Source organism: Aythya ferina, assembly GCF_964211825.1.
Source record: "Aythya ferina genome assembly, chromosome: 4".
Taxonomy (NCBI): Eukaryota; Metazoa; Chordata; class Aves; order Anseriformes; family Anatidae; genus Aythya; species Aythya ferina.
This window is the reverse complement of record NC_140300.1, coordinates 25095174-25100605: the sequence shown is the minus strand read 5'-3', so window position 1 is coordinate 25100605 and position 5432 is coordinate 25095174. Positions and strand designations below refer to the sequence as shown.

General features: G+C 53.0%; 1 long non-coding RNA gene across 1 annotated transcript in view; it reads left to right on the top strand.

The window, feature by feature from the left end:
• The window catches only part of LOC311436648, a 7252-nt gene extending 2462 nt beyond the window's left edge, over positions 1-4790 (top strand). Inside the window, exon 2 of the long non-coding RNA XR_014692996.1 lies at positions 4584-4790. This is a non-coding gene — a long non-coding RNA (uncharacterized lncRNA). The remainder of the gene's footprint in view (positions 1-4583) is intronic.
• Positions 4791-5432: the final 642 nt, after the last annotated feature.

The window sequence follows — 5432 nt, the reverse complement described above, 5'->3', positions numbered from 1 at the left end:
CCTGCCCCCTGCCCGGATAAAGCCCTTCCTGACAGGGGAGGGAAGGGGCAGGCTGCAGGGCAGGGGCTTCCCTTTGGTCTCAGTGTGTGTTCTGGGAAGCGGTGACAGATTATTAGCGAAGGGAGGGGTTTCGCCGTTTGATGAAGATATAACACGCTTCGCACTCCCCATCCTCCGGCACAGGGAGCCGGGCAGTCCCTGACCCCCAGCGCAGCAATTTGGGGGATTGAGGGGGAGGAAGCCGGGGGGCAGAGAGGGCCAGGGACAGGCAGGGAGCGATGGGATGGGGCGAGGATGCTCTTAGGGCAGCCTTTTGTTTGGGAGCGGGTGATCCGCATTGTTTGTCAGCGCCGAGAAGAGGGGAAATTAATTGCAACCAATTAATAATTAATCCCGTTTAAACAGCTTTATTATCAGCCGCGAACGAGAGGGAATTGGTCTGATAACCCCCCGAAGACCGAATGTCAAGTTTAACCAAATAGTTATTGCTTTATCAAGCAGAGCCTGCAAATAAATTAATCAAAAGCAAATATGTTCTTTGTGCGGCTCATTTGCCGGTAATGGATGGATATGAAGATTTGCCGATATTATTGTCTGTCATTCAATCTAACAAAGTGAACATTTATTGCATATATATTAAAAATTATCCCTTAATCGAGTGGGGCTGGGGCTGCAGTTATTGGAGTCTTCCCAGAGGTGAGGTCCCCTCGGATGGCAGCGGGGAGGGCTGCTCGTCGCCTCCCGTGCCATTCCCTTCGGAGCATGTTTCAAAATTGCTTTAATCCACCGCTAAATTGAGCTGTTTTACTAACTGTCCGCGATATCACAAACAGTCGGAGGGGCTAATGGACGCGATGTTATAAAAATAGTGGACGTAAGGCACAGAAGAGGCGATATATTCGCCCAGGAGTGATGGCCGGGGACCCAGGCACGGGAAACAAGCCCTCTTTGTCTCCTCCTTGCTTACATCATTTGCTAATTAGGCATAAAATTGTCTTCATACACTGGTATCGCTGGCTTCATAAACATAACCATTATGGTTCATAAGGACCCCATTGTGGGGAGCCCTTCTCAAAATAGAAAAGGATCTGGAGAGGCCCGGAGAAAAAAACCGTCCCCTTTGTTTTCTCTTTTTGAGAAGACGGATGGGCAATGTCACGCAGATGATTACTTTGGACTATTAAATTGTCAGAAAGGAAGAATTTCCCTATTAATAAAGGGGATTATGGGGGAGCGAGAGAGCCGGATCCTGGAGGCTGCCGGGGCACGGCACGGCACGGCCCGGCCCGGCACGGCCCGGCACGGCTCGGCACGGCCCGTGGGAGCCGTGGGATGCCCGGGGCTCGTCCTGCCAGCCCCGCTCCGCTCCGAGCGGGCCGGCCCGGCCCCGGCGCCGGGGCTAAGTGGATGGAGATGGATGGAGCCGCCTATCGCCCCCGACGCGGTGTCAGCCCCCGGACAATTACTGTCTCCAGAGGGATGGACAGACTGACTGACACTGACCTCTGCCCACGAGCCCACTGGCGGCCCCGAGGAGCTTATGTGCAATTTGCTGGATTTCGTTTACAATAACCCGACTTGACATAAATAACTCTCCATGCTGTGTCTACGCCCGCGTGACCTCCTGAACTAGCGCGGAAACACTGCCGTATTGATCAGGGGCGCGGGATTTCGGCTTTTTCCTTTTTTTTTTTCCTTTTTTTTTTTTTTTTTTTTTTTTAGCCGCCCCCTACCCCCTGTCCGCGCACTCCCCCGCGCCGTCCCGTCCCTGTCCCTGTCCCTGTCCCTGTCCCTGTCCCTGTCCCTGTCCCTGTCCCTGTCCCTGTCCCTGTCCCTGTCCCTGTCCCTGTCCCCGTCCCTGTCCTTGTCCCAGCGGGGGCGGCAGCAGGACCCGGCGAATCCCCCGCACGGTGCCGAGATGGGACAGGGGGGGCCTTTGGCCTCAGACCCTTATTTTTTATTATTATTATTTTCCTTCCTCCCACGGTAGAAAGTGTCGAGAGTGAAATTCCATGTCGCGACAGCCAGCTACCCCTCGCGACGCCGGCTGAGCTGCAGAGCCGACGGATGCGCACGTCCCAGCGGCCTGGAGCCCAAGGACGGTCTCTTTCCCCATCCCTCTGCTTTTGGGGTCGAATATGGGGAAATCTATGTCCATAAGTATTCGAGGCAGCCCGCTCCGCCCAAAGCCGTGGGCCCGGGGTCCCTGGACCCCGTGGTGTTATCCGTAGGTTATACCTGCTTTCCTTAAGGTTTCCCTAATTTTCCAGCCTAAGACCACGTCGGGGGGGCACCTCCCGACGGGGGCCAAACGGGATTTTTGTTTCGGGCCCCTGCGAGGCTTTGCGGGGCGGTGGGCGCAGAAATAAGCGGGCGGGGAGGTAACGGGGTGGGGGAGAGGAGAAGGAGCTCCCCAGCAGAGCTGTGATCCATTTAGCGTGACATATGGAAATCCCTGGCGGACCCACAGCCGCCCTTTATCCGCCGCTAACTTTTGTGTTAAACGTTCACAAGGCGGCCGGCCCTATCCATCCTGGCCCTATTACCAAGTGAATGTTGACTCCGGCGCTGCCTTCCTTTCTGCCTATTCTGGGGCTGCCTCCCGCGCAGATTTATGTATTTTTGATATTAAATTCTTGCTGTCATTGCGCCCGCTCTCTTGTTGACTTTCATTGACCCCCTGCCCTCGTCCCCATACTTTTCCATATTTAATTCCGGAACATTTTTGCCGGTGCCCTCCCCTCTTTGTTCCCTCCCGGTTGCCTGCCGTCCCTAACGGCATGTGCTGTTTGCTCTGCTGTTGAACTTGGAGGGGTCACATAGTCTTGCGCTGTGATGTCCAGCCCGGCCGCGCTGGGGAGGTGCCTTGTGTCCCGAGCCTTTTTTTCCCCCCCTAGCTACCGGCTCCCTAATGACTTGGGCAAACACCTCCGCTAATGATCCTCCGGGGCTCCCCGATCCCCTCGGGGTTTTGTTCGCCTGAACTCCGGGTGCTCTGCCCGTCCCGCTGCTGCCGTGGCCTCCCTGACCTGAGACATCGCAGCTCTTCTCCTTGGAGCGGGCTGCCTTGTCCGGCTCCGCCTGGGCCAAAGGCCAGCATCCCGGGAGCACTGCGTGCCACCAGCTGCTTGAGGTGACACCGAGGCACAAAGCCGAAGGAAACCCGGGCTCACACGGCCGCATGAATGTGGCCCTTTATCTCCTCTCCTCCTCCGCGCTGCGAGCCTCGGCCCCGCGGCTGGGCTGGGGGAGCGGGGCAGCATCCTTCCTTCCCCCGCCGGCCCGCCCGCTCCGCCTCGGCCGCTCTGTTCAGCATCATGATGTGACCGGTTTTCAGAATTGCAGTCGCCTGGTGTTTCGATTCTTCCCTGCCTGCGCGGTTGTGCCCTGGAGGTCCCTTCAAAATGGATGCTAATTGTTGGGGCTGCACACTGCTGCCTGCTAAAATGCCCCAGAGCTCCCAGGCCCTGCTCCTCAATGGCTTAATTGACAAGGACTTGTCTGTATTTAGGAGCAGCTGGTCCAAAGCATTGGCACATCAGTGCAATCTTAACACAGCATCCCTAGCCTGGAGGAGTATGAGGGTAAACGTGGTTAAAATGAAGGAAGATTTATAGTCGGCCCCCTTGGGTAATGCGACAGAAGACAGCTACCAAGATTTTCCCTGGTAGGGGTTTCATTCATCAGCTTCCCGGCCTCGGCAACGTGTCTAGGAGCCACGTTCCAGCTATTATTAATAATAGGAGGTGGCCATTTAGAACAATTAGGCAGGTGACAATATCCCACAATAACGGTGGCCCCGGACGAGACAGGGAGCCGCTCGCAGCCAGAGCCGGCACCGGCAGCGCCGGGGCTCCGCAGCCGCTCGGCTCCGGGCTCGTTCGGCTCAGGAGCCCGCAGCCCGCACCGCAGAGCCTTGCCTCCTAAATTCGGCCAGACACCGGTGTGCTGCAGCCCCCTCCCAGGGGCTGCGAGGGAGCCTGTCCCCAGGACCTGCTGCATCCCTTCAAATTTGCATTCAGTCCTCCTCCGACGCGCAGCTGCGTTAAAAAAATAAAAGAAATAAAATTAGAGCAACCATTGCATCTCCGGATTTTAAATTAATTAATCTCTTTAATTTCGAATGCACAGATCAGATTTTATATATTTTATAGATTTTATATATATCCATATATATATCCGTGTATATATATCCATATGGATATATATATGTGTGTGTGTGTGTGTGTATCCGTATATATATATATATCCATATATATATATATCCTCCAGTCGCTATAAATACTTCTTCTCGTGTGCTTCCCATTTAAGCCATTTAAATTTACTCGGTTTCTTACCAGGAACGGCTGGGTTTATTTTCTGCAGAGGGTTATTCAGCGTTTCATACAAAGAAGGTTTATTGCACGCCTTAAAACCAAGGGATTTTTTTTGTTGTTGTTGTTTTGCCATGTGTGGGAAATACTTTTATGTTCACACAGTTCGCCCCATGAATAGGGATAATAGGTTCGGGATCCTCATTGAAATTTGAAGTTTTTTAACAGAAATTCCCTAACTTTTGCTCGTTTTCTCAACTTTTTTCGTAGGAACAATGCCAACATTGAAGCCCTCGGTTGGAGTCTGCACAGTTGGAGATCTTTGGTGCCATTTTAGACATCTTTGGATTTCATCAATCAAACTGACTGCAATTTTCCATAAAAACCCTGAATTTGGGTCAGAAAGTGGGCAAAGCAGATAAAGATCATTCGAGCTGTCTTATAAGATGATAAATAGATATCCTTTCAGTCCAACAATGCAAGAAGTGCAGTTTTGTAATTCACTTCCATTGGTTCTGAATGCAGTGAGTCGAAACAATTTATACATGTTTTCCCATGGTTAGAAGATGTCTTTACATACTTGTCAATAGTAACTTGACCTTTTTCCCCACTGAGCTACGAAGAGGTGTTTTTTTTTTTTTTTTTTTTTTTTTTTTTTCTTCCAGAGTACAGAAAAGAGTTGTTTTGTTTTGGTTCCTTTCCTTTTCTCGTCCTCCCCTTTCTTTTAGCGGCTAAATCAATAGGTTATTTCTGCTTATCCCAAGGCTTCAGCAGCTGGTAGGTAGCTCACCGCTCTGCCCGGTGGGTCTGTGGGACACACCGCTCGCTGTGTTCTTGAACTTGGAGACCTGGCCTTTCATCTAGGTGGGGAGAAGCCCTCCAGGTCTTGGGGTGGCTCGCTGGATCCCACTCCCATGCCCCAGCCACGCTGTGGAAGAGTCTTTAGCATCAACAGCGCTAAGGCAGGGCACCATTCCGGAGGTGTTTCGGAAAATAACCTCCCTGGAGCTGGGCTGGGTGCTCAGGGAGGGGAAACTGAGGCACGAAGCCTTTCCTTCCCCGGGGCAGAGGGCGGGATGCTGCAAAACCACCCCGGGGCCAGGCAGCCGGAGCGGGGAG